A 534-nucleotide genomic window follows, 5' to 3' on the forward strand; every position below is an offset into this window, starting at 1 on the left:
TTTATCATTTCCATGCATTTCTCCTTATTTTCCATGGTTAAATTATGTGTTTTGATGATGGATTCAAATCTGATCATATGGGTTTAGAGAGAGAAAGTTGTTAGATTAATTTGATTTTGAACTATGTTAGTGTTTAGTGTTAGTTTAGCATGTTTATGAGTAAAACAACAAGAAAAATATTCATTTTCTCCATGAATTTCTCTAGGCCGAATCTAGCCAATGGTGTGTGAGGATGAGGTTGACTTTATTTTAAGAGAATTAGATGGAAAAATGATGAATTATGAGGTTGGAAATTAAATGGGAATTTTTGGTGCAAAAAAATTAAAATTTTTACCCACTAGGGGTAAAAGCGTAATTTGTTATCCGAATTGATAAATTGGACGACATTCACAGTCATTGAGGTATTGTGGATATAATTGGATAATTGAATATGAAATGGATGGAATTGGAGTTGAATTGGAGATTTTAGAAAATTTACATCGTGTATAGGCAAGTTAGGTCGGACACTGTGATTAAGCAATTGTCCAAACATTT

Source organism: Theobroma cacao, chromosome 9, assembly GCF_000208745.1.
Source record: "Theobroma cacao cultivar B97-61/B2 chromosome 9, Criollo_cocoa_genome_V2, whole genome shotgun sequence".
NCBI lineage: Eukaryota > Viridiplantae > Streptophyta > Magnoliopsida > Malvales > Malvaceae > Theobroma > Theobroma cacao.